This window comes from Panthera uncia, assembly GCF_023721935.1.
Source record: "Panthera uncia isolate 11264 chromosome D3 unlocalized genomic scaffold, Puncia_PCG_1.0 HiC_scaffold_8, whole genome shotgun sequence".
Lineage (NCBI taxonomy): Eukaryota > Metazoa > Chordata > Mammalia > Carnivora > Felidae > Panthera > Panthera uncia.
Window position 1 is genome coordinate 76,107,057 of NW_026057586.1, and position 14,058 is coordinate 76,121,114.

Below are 14,058 nucleotides of genomic sequence, written 5' to 3' on the forward strand. Positions count from 1 at the left end.
TCTTTAAGGAGGGGCCACTTGCAGAGTGTCCCTGGCTAGTCGGGGCTCAGGAGTCTTCCTATGGGGAAAGCCTGGGAGCCCTTACAATAATATTCCGCCAGTGGCTTGAGGCTGTGGGCAGGTGCCCTCACCTTCTTAGGCTCCTCTGTCAAATGGGGCCATTTGGAGAATTGTATGTAACAAACCCAGTGCTAGCCCCTTCTCCCTCTGAGATCAAACACAGACATCTCCAGTGACGCTGGAGAGTGTGCAAGCCCCTCCCAAGGACAATGGGATTTTAGTGGAGTTTGGCAGCATGCGGCAGAACTTGGCAAGGCAGCGTGACCGGGCTCCTCTGAACGGCGGGAGCTTGGCTCTGAGACCCTGGTACCCTGGACCTCAGCATCCTTTCTCTCCCCACGGAGGTCGTGGTCTCGCAATTCACGGGTTTGAGCCCGGAATCATGTTCTACTCCGTCAGTACAGAGTCTGCTTGGGATTCTCTCTCTCTCTCTGGCCCTCCTCTACTTATACCTCTTTCTCTAAATTAATTTTAAAAAACTTAAAAAAAAAAGAATAGACATGCGAAGTAATCATTTTCCTATGCAATAGAAACTCCTGGACAGTAACTTATTTCTAGCCTGTTAGTGAGAGAATGTTTACTTTAAAAACTCTCTCAGCCGACTTCAGCTCAGGTCATGATCTCACGGTCCGTGAGTTCGAGCCCTGCGTCGGGCTCTGTGCTGACAGCTCAGAGCCTGGAGCCTGTTTCAGATTCTGTGTCTCCCTCTCTCTGACCCTCCCCCATTCATGCTCTGTCTCAAAAATAAATAAACATTAAAAAAAATTAAAAAAAAAAAACTCTCCACAATGCCTGGCACATAGGAAGCACTCCGTATGTGCTATTACTAGAAGTCTGATCATTTTTTTTGAAAAAAGCTTATTTATTTATTTGGGGCGGGGGGGGGGGAGGGGCAGAGAGAGGGAGACAAAGAATCCCAAGTGGGCTCAGCACTGTCAGCACAGAGCCTGACTCGGGGCTCGAACTCACAAACCTTGAGATCATGACCTGAGCCCAGATCAAGAGTCAGACACTTAACCCGCTGAGCCACCCAGAGCCCCTTGATCATTTTTAAAGGCATAGAAAGCATGAGGACTTTGCTTCTGGGCATCGGTGGCAAGTCTGAGGCAAACACTATTCTGCAAAGAGACCCTCTCTCCCCTCCCACCCCCCGCCCCTCCCCCCTCCCGCTGGAACCAGCCCCGGGCAGGGTGCTGGTTGGGGAGTGTTTTCGTACCCCCTCACCGCCTGAAGACAGCCAGGGTGTCACCAGGCAGATAAATGTGCTCCTCCTCTCCTGCTGAAATTGGCATGTCCGGTGTGGGGCCTCGATGATTTATTTACCGGTGACAGTTCTGCTCAGGGGTAGAACTGCCCTGGTTTGCTGACTGGTTCATTCATTTGTCTTTGTTGGCAGTGCAGGCCCCGTGGGATCCCCATCTCAGCTCCTGCCAACGCCTTATTCCTTCTGGATCTCGCTGCTCACACGGAGGGGGTAGGCACGAGGTGCTCGTGGTAGGTTTGCCCCCCCACCAGCAGATGCACCCTCTTGGGTCTGCTTCGGGTGGGGAGGTCCCAGGGGTGGTGCTGGAGGTGGAGGGCATCCGTGGCATTAGAGAAACCACGTCTTACAATTGTGGACCTTTTTAAGATGCGACAGGAGTCAGATTGCTCTGGGCTCAAATACTGTCTCTGCTATTTATTAGTTGTGTGGCCTCAAGCAAATGGCCTGACCTCTCTGATCCTTGAATTCCTCGTCCGTTATGAGGGAATAATAATACCCATTTCCCTCTATCTCGTGAGGATAGAATACCTAAAGCACCTGACACATAGTAAAGTGAGCCTGACATATGTAGGAAGCTCTTAATAAAAGGCACCTATTATTCCTATCTGTATCCTCATTATTATTCCCCTGGGCTCACAGCTGGTCCCTGGAGAAAAGGGGGTGTTTCCTTTAGGCGTTTGAGATACCAGAGCAGGAAGCAACTTACAGGACAAGCCAGAGAACTGGGTTGAAGATCTGACTCCCTATACTTTCTCTACGTGAGATCTTTTTTTTTTTTAAGTTTATTTTTATTTTGAGAGAGAGAGGGGGAGGGGCAGAGAGAGGAAGGAGAGAGAGAGAGAGAGAGAGAGAGAGAGAATCCCAAGCAGATTCCACAGTCAGTGTAGAGCCCCAACACAGGGCTCAAACTCACCAACCTCGAGATCATGACCTGAGCCGAAACCAAGAGTTGGATACTCAACTGACTGAGCCACTCAGGTGCCCCTTATCTGTGTGAGATCTTGAGGCAAGGTACTCTGAGCCTCCGTGTTCCCCATCTGTAAAATGGGGATAATAAAATGAGCTACGTCATGGAAAGTATCCGGCCTCAGGGGCATTTCACGAAGATCCATTTTCTTCTACCTTGCAAAATGCTTTACAATTTACAAAGGGTCGTGACAGTCATTATGTGATTCCCACCGAGACACTGGAGCCCCATGGATGGATCATAATCCCTGACTCATGGAAGCTCAGGGGCTCAGGGAAGTGAGGCCAATTGTCCCAACTCGTATTCATTCATTTATTTAACAAATATTTATGGAGTGTCTGCTGCATACCAGCTTCTGATATGTCAGTGAACAAAACAGGCAAAAAATATCCTTATCTTCATAGAGCTTACATTCTAGGGGTGCAACACAGACAAAAAACAATGGAAATAATAAATGCATAAATTAGATAACATGTTAGAAAATGACAAGTCTCGGGTGCCTGGGTGGCTCAGTCGGTTAAGCGTCTGACTTCAGCTCAGGTCATGATCTCACAGTCCGTGAGTTCGAGCCCCGCGTCGGGCTCTGTGCTGACAGCTCGGAGCCTAGAGCCTGCTTTGGATTCTCTGTCTCCCTCTCTCTCTCTCTGCCCCTCCCCTGCTCATGTTCTGTCTCTCTCTGTCTCAAAAATAAATAAAAACATTAAAAAAAATTTTTTTAATAAAAAAAAAGAAAATGACAAGTCTTATGGAAAAAATAGATCCTGATGAGGGGGCTCAGGAATGATGGATGAAGGAGAGGTGGGCTGTAGTTTTAAAGAGGGAGTCCAGGATGAGCCTCAAGAAGAAGGTGACAGCTGAGCAAATGGTTGAAGGAGATGAGAGTGCCAGCCACGCAGAAGGAGGAAGAGCATTCCAGGAGGAGAGAAGAGCATATGCAGAGGCCCTGAGGCAGCAGTGTGCCTGAGGTGTTCACGGAAGAGCAAGGGGTGGAGTGGGGAAAGTGGGAAGGGGTGAGGTTAGAGGGGCACAGAGGTAATGCAATGTATGTGCAGAGAGAATCCTTTAGGACTTTGTAGCCATAATAAGGACTACAGCTTTTATTCTGAATGAATTAAGGAGTTTAGGAGGGTTTGAATAAAGTTGAGTCATGATCTGAGTAATATTTTCCCAAGATCACTCTGACTGTCGTGGATGAATTGACCGTGGGGTATCCAGCAGCAGAGGGATGTATAAACAAAATGTGGTGTATCCATACAATGAGATATTATCCAGTCATAAGAAGGAAGTTCTGGCACCTGCTACGGCAGGGACGAACTTGAAGACATGACGTGAGGTGACAGCAGTCAGACACAAAAGGACAAGTATTACAGGATTCCACTTCTATGAGCTATCTAGAGGAAGCTCATTCAGAGAGATAGAGTGTAGGTTAGAGATTACCAGGGACCGGAGGAAGGAGAATGGAGAGCCAATCGCTTAACGCCTACAGAGTTCCATTTGCAGTGATGAAGAGGTTTTGGAACTAGATAGTGGTGATGGTTGCATTATTTTTTTTTTAAGTTTATTTATTTGTTTTGAGAGAGACAGAGACAGTGTGAGTAGGGGAGGGGCAGAGAGCGAGGGAGAGGGATTCCCAAGCAGGCTTCGGGCTGCCAACGCAGAGCCCGGCACGGGGCTCGAATTCTCGAAACCGTGAGATCATGACCTGAGCCGAAATCAAGAGTCGGAGGTTAACCTATGGAGCCACCCAGGTGCCCCATGACGCTTGCATTATTAATTCTGTGCATTGACGCCACTGGACTGTGCACTTGGGTTAAATGGCAAATTTTGTTATGTATTTTATTTACCACCATGAAAATATTTTTTAAAAATTGTGGGCACAAGGGTGGAAGATGCTGTAGCATCTGTGGGCTCAGATCACGGTGGAGGCAGGTCAGAGGTGTTCAGATGCCCGCACACTTGGGACTTGCGTGTTTCCTGACAGGTTCCAGAGAGAGCTAGTGATTCCCAGGGCCATGCTGGAACCCGGGTCTCCGGAACCTTCCCTAGGATCCCAGGACCACACAGCGAGTGTTTTGTGCTCACTGCAGGTCACACGCTCCCAGCCTCCCAAGGCTTTCCACTCCTGGTTGCCCTGCCAAGACTGGATGTTGGATGGCTCTGGGTCCTTTCGGGGCACATAGTGGTAACTAGGTAGAGGAGAGGTTCTGGGCTGGAGCCCTTGCGGACGTCAGTGGCCCCCAACCACCACCACATCCTGGACTCACACCAGTCCTGCCCTAGAAGCTATCTAGGAGTTGGCAGGTCCCCTCTGTTTGTTGCATCACTCTGGTTGTCTAGGAGATTAGCCCAGATTAGGAACTGGGTGGAGCAAAGTGGATCAGATGAGCTCACGGACAACACTGTTGCTGTTTGCACGGGGGACCTTAGTAACCGGCCAGAAAGCGCTTGGCCCAAATCTTGTTCCTCCTGAATTCGGGCACATGGACAGGGGCTCCTGGGAGAACTGAGCATGGGTTATGGGCTCAGACAGTCCCACGTTCAAATTCCAACTCTGCTTCCTACTTCCTGTGTGACTTTGGGCAGATTGCTTCTCTTGTGATTTCCCATTTTCCTCCAGTTGAGGATACTACCCACCTCTGGGACTTCTAAGGACTTAGTGATAAGCAGGTGGATGAATGTTGTAAAGTGACCACACCTGGACAGAGAAGACTCATGTGACAGAGGACATCAGAGTATGTACAATGCCTGGTGACCGGCTGATAAGAAGGGGTGTGTGTTAATGCCTTGTTCTAAAGTGGCAGAGGAAGGGAGGGAGTGGTCTGCAAGAAGAGACACTGAATTCTTTTTTGCAGGTGGGGAGTTTGAGAAGCCCCTGCACGCAAATGTCCAGGAGGCATTTGGAGCTCCGGAGAGCTGATCTGGGCCAGAAATGGGTGTGCTAGCTTAGACGAGATGGCTGGTGGGGCTACGGAGTGTGTAGAATAATCCCAGGGAGACTCACAGGGAGCTTAGGACAGGGTTCCCAGTGTCACTGGATCCGTGGGATGGTTCCAGGAGACAGAGGCTCAACGGAAGAGGCGGGAGGACTTTCCCAGCGTCACGGAAGGAGTCAGTCATCGAGCTGGACTAGATGTCCGGGTTTCACCTTGCAGTGGAAATGCCCCTCACCCGCCGTCCGTCCCTCTCCCTCTCTCTGTCCCTCTCCTCTCTGTCCCTCTCCCTCTCTCACTATAATAGCAGCTGATGTTTGTCATTTTCAAGTGAAAGAAATAGACTCCGCCTAATTCAGGGGAAAAGGATGTGGTGTAACTCAAATAATTGACAGGAAAGCTAAGCACTGGACCCCAGGAAGGCCAGGAAGGGGGCCACTCCAGGGATCTAGGAAGTAAGAAAAATGAACGTCTCTTCAGGGGACTGTCACTGGGATGAATCAGCTTCAGCTACTTCCCATCCCAGAATCTTTGCAAAAATGTCACATTCCCACGAGAAAGGCCTTGATAGGTTTAGCTTGGGACAGGGCTCTTTGATGGAAAGTCCCTGCAAAGCTACACATAATCACGAGCTATTGAGGGGCTGAGACCAGAGGAAAGGGTCACAGATGCTGCCAGGCAGAAGCCCTAGGTAAGCACCCCAGGGACCTGCACAGGGCCCTCCGGGGCTTCCGGTACGGAGACTTGAGCACAGATGCATGTGATGGGGCAACATGATTCATTCATCACTACCCACCTAGTCCTGGCAGGGCCCCAAAGGTGGGACAAGGTAGTTTTAACGAGAGGAGGAAGCACAAAACAAGACCTCAGCCATGCAGACTAGTCATTAGATCGAGGGCCGGGTAGGGGAAGGCGTCTATATTGCCAGGAATTGCTTAACTCATTTATTCTTATATCTTAACTCATTTATTCCCCACCGCAGCTCTACAGGACATTCTCTCATCACCCCTATGTCATTGCCCGCAAGCCAGAGGCACAGAGAAGTTAAGATCTTCTCCCAGGCTCACCCAGTAAATGGTGGAGCAGAATTCAAACTAGGGCAGTCCCTGTATGCAGACTGTGTACATGATTTCTCCATATGGTCTGCAAATGCCACGTTGTAGGAGAGGAAGTGAAATCTGTATCAGGTGATGCATTACATCAAAGCATCCCTTACAAGAATCGAGTCTTAGATTTAACCACTCAGTTTGCTTTTCGTTGTCTCAAAGGCAATACATTCTCTATGCAGACTATTTGGAAAACCCAAAAACACACAAAGGAAAAAAAAATAACTTGAACATCCACCTTCTTCAAAAAAAAAAAAAACCAAAACACCTTATTTTTAATGTTTATTTAATTTTGAGAGAGAGAGAGAGAGAGCGCGCAAAAACAGGGGAAGGGCAGGGAGAGAGGGAGACACAGGATCCAAAGCCGGCTCCAGGCTCTGAGCTGTCAGCACAAAGCCCGACGCGGGGCTCCAACTCACAAGCCGTGAGGTCATGACCTGAACTGAAGTCGGCCGCTTAACCAAATGAAGCCACCCAGAGGCCCCCCAAAATAACAACTTTTACACAAATTTATAACAACTAAATAACTAAAAAGGAGCTGCAATTTTCTTTTTCTTTTAAATGGACTATCATCCATACTGATTATCTGAGGCCAGCTTTCCCCGTGTGCTATTTCCGCAACACTAAATCATCTTCAGGAGCGTGAGAGTTAATGGCTGCGTACTTGTTCCCAATGTATGGAAGGACCATCATCTGTCTACCGAACCCCGTACCTTGAGCCATTTTGTCATTTCCAATTCTTCGTGAGTTTAAATGCAGCAGACGCTGCCAGCGGTCTGCTCGGATTTCCTCTACACCTTTTTCTGTCTGTGCACACCTCGCCAGGCTGCTGGGTACTCTTGTGACACAGATTTGCATCTGTGATTCTTTGCAGAACTGTCCTGGGGCTGCTAGGACCACTTTGCTCACAGGGTCAAGGAGCCTGATGTCTGCACACTCCACTCCCATCCTGGAGCAGACCTTAGCCAATGAGTGTTGGCATGCAAGAATTAAAGCCCAGATCCCTTGACTCAGGTTGAAACAGACTCTGATCTGTTCTAGGTTCCTTTACAGTGACAGCATGCCATATTCAGGCTACATAGATCACAAAAGACACGTCAGGCCTCCCTGCCTCATGCTCCCTCTGGAGCCACTTGCTCCGAGGGAAGCTAACTGCCTTGCCTTGAGGACACTCAACCAGCCTCATGGAAAGGCCCACATGGTGAGGGACAGAGGTCTCCAGCCAACAGCCATTACAGCGAGCTCAGAAGCAGACCCTCCGGCCCCAGTCAAACCTCCAGATGACGGCGGCCCCGGCTGACATGTTGACTCAATGTAATGAGACACCGACAAGAACCACCCGGCTGAACCTCAGCCAAATACCTGAACCTTAGAAACTGTACAATAATGTTTATTGTTTTAGGTCAGTACGTTTGAGGGCTAATCTGTTATCCATCAAGAGCTATGGGCTGTTCTTGCCTTTTGCAGCCCCCAATGCACATTGCCAGATTAAAGAAGGACATTTAAACAAATTTTTCAAAAATGTTTATTTTTGAGAGAGAGAGAGAGACAGAGCATGAGCAGGGGGCAGGCAGAGAGAGAGGGAGACACAGAATCGGAAGCAGGCTCCAGGCTCCGAGCTGTCAGCACAGAGCCCGATGCAGGGCTCGAACCCACGAACTATGAGATCATGACCTGAGCCTAAGTCGGCCACCCAACCGACTGAGCCACCCAGGCGCCCCTAAAGAAAGACATTTAAGTTGGTCTACCCCAGCACTTTCCAAAATTCTATGGCAGTTGAACACACCCCATTTCTTTTTCTTTTTACGGAACTCACTTGGGGAGCTGCCAATCTAGTGTGAAATCTTGGACGCACCCAGAGATTCTCAATTTCTGTCACTTCTGCAAAGACATTATTTGCCCTCCAACAACCGCGTCCGTGCCGGCTCAGATCTGAGGGTCTGACGGGCGCGTGTGTGCGCACAAGCATGCACAGCTATCGGCAGGAAGTTCTGTCATCCTGTCTGCTGTGGATTTTAGAAGCTGTCACTGTCAGGACCAGAACAAGCCCATCTGTCACGCAGCTCTGACAGAGCACAAACAGGCATAGGAAAAATGAAATCGTCCCGTGGTATCAGGTCACGAGGCATCCTTTCCAAGACAGCTGGCCACTGCCTTTCCTCTGCTCTCCCTGCTCTCCTGAGCCGCCGAGGTAGTATCCTCTGTAGTTAATAAACTTTTTGCTCATCTTCCCAGCCACCTTCCGGGGGATACTCAGGGTGGCAGCAAAGGAGTCCCACTTTACAGATGAAGACACAGAGGATTAAGGGTTCTGTCTTTTCCAAGATACACGTCTACTTGGACGCCAGAAACTCTTACCCCTTCGCCCGCCACCTGCTCCCTGGCTCAGGTAACACAGTGCTCTGGCACCAGTCTGCCGGAGTTTAAAACGGTCTTAGCTTCTGTGCCACTTCCTAGCTGCAGGACCTTGGGCACATTTCTGGATCATTGCAGTTTGGCTATAGATTAAATGGAAAACGGGAGGTGAAGGGCACAGACAACACCCATTTGGTAATTGCTATTGTTGTTAATACTCATCCTTGGGGTTTCCACCTTTGACATCAGTTCTTCCCGTTAGCCCCTGATAACCCTCCCAACCTCTGTGGACAGAATCCAAGCTTCCTCTGGGCTCCTCCTGTGAGGCCCCTGTCCCAGCACCTTGTTCTCCAGTGGTTCCTAACCCTGGCAGCCAGTTAGAATCCCCCGGGGGAGCTTTTAAAAAATATCCACGCCGGGGCGCCTGGGTGGCTCAATCGGTTGAGCATCCGACTTCAGTTCAGGTCATGATCTCGCAGTTTGTGAGTTCAAGCCCCGCGTCGGGCTCTGTGCTGACAGCCTGGAGCCTGCTTTGGATTCTGTGTCTCCTTCTCTCTCTGCCCCTCCCCCACTTGTGCTCTAACAATAAATAAATGTAAAAAAAAATTTAAAAAAACATATCCATGCCCAGGCTGCATCCCCCCCCCCCGCCCCAGACCACTAACACCAGAATTTCTCGAAATGTTTCTAGAGCATGAGCTCACCCTTACCCTTCCCTTGGGCCAGTGAGAGGTGCTGGAGGCTGGGTGTCTGGGCTCCAGCCGAGGAGAGAATCTCAGCACCTCCACTTGGGACCTGGAGGGGGAAAAGTGTGAAGCCAGCCAAGCAGGGCTCTGAGGGAACCTGCTTCCAAGTCTTCCAGGGAGGAAAATGCTGCGGGCCAAACCGTCAGTGTGTTCTCGGCCCCTTCCCTCTGTCCCTCCCTCTGTGTTCTCTTTTTAAATGAACCCTCTCCACAGTTTTGCAAGATAACCCACACTAACAATGGTGCTGATAACAGGCCATGTTCTGAGCCTTTGCTGTGCCCTAAGGACTGTGCTGACGGCTGAAGGGGCTCCAACCCTCCTCCTCTTTCATTAAAAATGCCGTTTTCTCCTGATGTACAATAACAGGTTCATTCTTAGGCAGGGAGTGCGCTTGGCCACTGAGGTTGTGGAGGTGTGGTGTCTCCTTTCTTCTAGAGCTCAGACAATGGAAGCTGATATCCCTCCAATGCCCCTCATTTCTGCTTTTCTTCTCCCAAATGGAGACCTTGAGCAGTGGGAGGCAGATGCTGGGAAAATGTCAGCTGCAGGTGCAGACTTCAGGGTCTCCAGTGGTTCAGTAACCCACCATGGGTCCCTGGAAGACCCTGGACTCAGTTTCTCAGGAGGGGCCGGGCTGAGGCCACCTGCTGCTCCTCGCTTACTGTGGCCTCGCCCTGTGCTAGCACCTGTGGGCTCAGCCTTTCACACACACCTTGGATCCTCATATCAGCCTCACATCACGACCCTCCATTCTTGTGGGTGAAGAAACAAAACACTTGCAGAGGTCAAGTGACAAGGCGACACACACAGTGGTGTCTGAACGCAGATCCCTTCCGGCCCTATTGCTTCCTGATCTCAGAGCCCCTGCTCAGTCCTGCCCTGGAACCTGCTGTTTTCTTTGCTGGCTCATTTATTGCCTGAAACCCCATTACACCCATGAGGGCGGATTCCCACATCTGTCCTGTTCTCCAGGGTCTAGTACTGTCCCTGATACAGAGTAGGCTGGGCAGGGTGGGGTGATACTCCAAACCTTTAACAACCGGCAGGGCCGGGCACTGACTATTCAGAATGGCCACGGCTCCCAAGGCAGTTGCTTATTCCCAGAGGGACTCGAAGGGCAGGGGAGGTATCTGTGTTTTAGAATGGAGGTTTTGTGATTATTTGGTTATGGCAAAGCCACAAGATCAGGAGATGATGGACTGTTGAAAAAATTACTCATTATGCTCACAGGTCCCAAGAGGAGATGGCTTGTCACATTGCAGGGGGCCATGTGGAGAAGCACCAGAGGCCGTTAAGAGGCAGAGGGAATGGGGAAATGTGAGCAGGAGTTTTCCCTGTGGTCTCTGCAGGAAGGAACAGGTGAGGCAGGGTAGACATGCTTAGGATGGGCTCGACCAAATATTTTCAGCCAGCTTTGGGGAGCAGGGGCTGTCTCTCAGTGTCTGGCACCTGACCTTGGACGATGAACGGCAGCGAACGGCCGGTGGATAGTGGTTCAGAGCGTAAGGCTGGGATGAAGAATGTGGTTGGTATGGGCTCTGGATTCATTGGTTTTCATACAAAAAGTGTGCCTTCAGGTGCGCCCTTTACTACCTCTGGGAATTAGCCAAGCTTGGGGTGGGGTGGGGGGGGGAGTCCCCAGGCAAGTCCCCAAGTGGTCAAAGCATAAGAATAAAAAGACATGCTTGAGACAGGCTAGGACAATGGGGTCACCTTAGAGGCTCAGGCAGTGTTGCTTATCAAGCAGTACTGAAGTATTTCAATATTTGGACACCTGTTGCCGCCGTACCTGGGCATACAGTTGAACTGGTGCCGACCTTGAAGAAAGGCACTCAGTGAATAGACCTTGAATCGCTGAATTGGGGGGCTGGGCCTGGAGTGTCTCCCTTTCCCCATATCTCAGTTATCCTTGGAGAATAGTCATGGCAATACTGTTGCACGCGGCTACCCTTCCCTTTCCCTCAGGAATCTCCAGGTAGAGCACCTCTGCTTGCACCCAGGAAGGCTTGGAGCTGGGGATCAGGTGCATTATTAGCCTTGCTGCAGACAAGGTGACTCAGCCAGCCCTCAGCAACCAGACAGCAGGTCCCCCAGCAGGCCTTGAGCCTTCCACCCCTTCGACAACTCCCGGGCTCCGGACATTGTGTGGGAAGGGACCTCCCAGCAGCCCCACCCCCTGCCAGCTCCAGGTGTTGGCTCATTTAAGAGACAGTATTGATTTTCACATTATGATGCACAACTCGTGAGGCCCCGGGTGGGGGGTGGGGGGTGGGGGGGGGGGGGAGAGAGAAGCCAGCGCTGATTCCGGGAATTTATTTCAAGACACATTAATTTGTTTCTTCCCTTCAAGGTCAAATCAAGGCATCTCCATATATCACCATTGGCAGCCGCTGGCTGGCAGGCAGTTGGGAGGGGGCAGAGGTGGGGGCTGAGAATAAGTCTTCCTGAGAGCCAGGTCAAGGGAGTCCGGTGGGGAAGCAGGCTCCGGGCACCCCCTGTCCCAGCATCATCATCGAAGCGAGGGCTCAGGAACAACACTCTTTCATTTTGCTGGAGATCTCCTGCAAAGGGCCGAGTCATCTAGCTTGATGTCAAGGCTTGTGTCTTTAAGCTGGAAGCTCTCAGAACTGAGATCATGCCTTTGGCCCAATTTTCCAGGGTGACCTACCCTCGCCATTCATTTGTTCACTACACATTTATTACTTGATGTCCCGAACATTGCACTTAGCACAGCAGACACAGAGGGTGGGCTTCCCACTCTCCCCACTCGGGGTCCCCCTGTTCATGAGCCCGGAAGTGGCAACCGTGGAAATAATGGCTTCATTTTCCTCCCTCCGTCACCAGACCCTCACAGTGTAAAGGCACCCACTATGCTGTGTCACTCGTGGTAGGTGCCCAGTAAATATTTGTTGAACAAACATCAACGGAGTAGAAATTTTCCTCCTCCCATCCTTGAAAGTAGGGCAGTTAGGGTTACTTTTGGTTTTTATGATTGTTATTACTTCTCCCGCTGCACAGACACCCAAGCTGTTATATGGTGTGCTGTATGTGGGTAGGGGTAAGTGAGTGGGGGCTCTGGCCAGCCTGGTGGGAGTCTGAGCTAAGACCCTAAAGAATTAGCCAGTGAGGAGGGTGAATTAGCCAGAAAGGAATCATGGAGAGAGAGAGAGAACGGTGTTTCCAAGGTTCTAGTAGCAAAGAGAGGGCTTGTCTGGTTGGAGGAACAGAGGGGAAGTTAGGTGGGGCTGGAGGGTGTGGGTAAGGGGTTAAGGTAGGGCAGAGAGAGATAGCCCAAGGACAGATCCCATAATGCCTTGCAAGTCTCACATAGCGGCAGGTACTCAATCCATCCAACAATGGGGAACCATAAAAAGATTTTAAAAAGGGCATGCCTTTCATCTGGGCTCATGTGTTTTCTTCTGCTGGTGAGGCCTCTCCCCCCAACCCTACCCCTACCTGCCCAAGTCATACAACCCTGCCCGTATTCAAGTCTGACAGGTTCTCCCCCTCTTATGATTACCCGTCATCCCTCTCCTCCTCCCCCTGCAAAGCCCCAACTTGAAATATCATCTCTCTCTTCTTCCCACAAGGTGACGGACTCACTGAAGCCACCCTTACATTTTCTTTGTCGAGAGAAAGGCAGCACGAGGTAATATTTCATAGTAAGTCTGGAGTCAGATTGCCTGGGCCCCCTACTTACCAGGTGTGTGATCTGGGGCAGCGCCCTTAACCCTTCTATGCCTCGGCTCCCTTATCTGTAAAGTGGAGAGGAGGGTTGAACATGCCGCATAGAGTTGCTGAGCAAGAACACCGATTACACACAGGAGGCACTAACATGGTGTCTGGTACACAAGAAGGAGTTAAGTGAGGGACAGGCATGCTTTTATCTGCCTGTTTGTTATGGATCTGTGAGCTGCTATGGGCAGAAATTGTGGCTCGTTGTTTACTATATGCTTGGCTCCTAGCACAGGACTCAGCAAGTAGGTGCTCGGGAAATGTTCACTGACTTCCGCTGTCATTTGTGGGTTTAGAGATGCCCTTGAAAATCAGCCCAGGAGCTCCTCGTTAATTCTTCCGAAAGCAATCATCTAGGTTCGAGTTCTGTTGTTATCCTGTGACTTACCAAAGCCACTTAGCGTCAGCTTTTTCATTGCAAAATGGATGTCTACTTCTCAGGGTTGTCATGGGGATTAAATGGGACTGGCTCCAGGGACAGAGCATGTGGCCCAGTTTTGGTCAATGAGATTAAAAAAAAAAGTCTTCTAAGAGCGTCTGGAAAATATCTTGTGCACTTATAAAAAAGAAAGTCAGAGGAGAAGACCTTTTTTTTTTACCCCCACCTTTTCTTTCTATGTGTTGTCACGTGAAGATGAGATGACTGGAGCTGCTGCAGCCATCTTGCAAACATGAGGACAGATCTTGTAGACCTGTCAGAGATGGCAGAGGAAGATCTCTGGGCTCTTCGTGGCATAAGAACTGAAAAAATAGCTCTGAAATCACTCACCCCTAGACGTCTTACAAAGTTAGACACAGATGTTTATGTCATTTAAACCACTCCTCGTTGGGTATCACTGCTTGCAGCCACAAGCATTCCTAATCGATATTGGGTATCTAAGTGGCATAGCATTTA

At 50.1% G+C, this 14,058-nt stretch overlaps 1 long non-coding RNA gene across 1 annotated transcript; it reads left to right on the forward strand.

Moving 5' to 3' along the window:
* The first annotated feature begins 4,597 nt into the window (after window positions 1-4,597).
* LOC125914120 (uncharacterized) lies at window positions 4,598-14,005 on the forward strand. Its single transcript, XR_007455204.1, has 4 exons — window positions 4,598-5,060; window positions 10,659-10,787; window positions 13,019-13,077; window positions 13,798-14,005. It is a non-coding gene; the product is annotated as an uncharacterized LOC125914120 (long non-coding RNA).
* Window positions 14,006-14,058: the final 53 nt, after the last annotated feature.